The following is a 238-nucleotide window of genomic DNA, read 5'->3' as shown; positions in this document are numbered from 1 at the left end:
ATTGCCTCCCATCCCCTGGAAAATGCCAGCGCTAAGCTATTTACGCTGCCGAAAACATTCTCATAATTACATGTACTCGGGCCTTATGTTACACAAATACACATATTATTGTATTAGGAGAACAATGGTCTCCACGGAATGGTTAGCCTCCTTGCTTTGGCGCCATTGTCAACCAGGTCACCTACAAGAAGCTATTCCTCAGTAAGGTAGTTAACATCATTATCAGGTGCTTATGTTT

The sequence above is a fragment of the Penaeus monodon genome, chromosome 22 (genome assembly GCF_015228065.2).
Source record: "Penaeus monodon isolate SGIC_2016 chromosome 22, NSTDA_Pmon_1, whole genome shotgun sequence".
NCBI classification, from domain to species: Eukaryota; Metazoa; Arthropoda; class Malacostraca; order Decapoda; family Penaeidae; genus Penaeus; species Penaeus monodon.
This window is presented reverse-complemented; position numbering follows the sequence as displayed.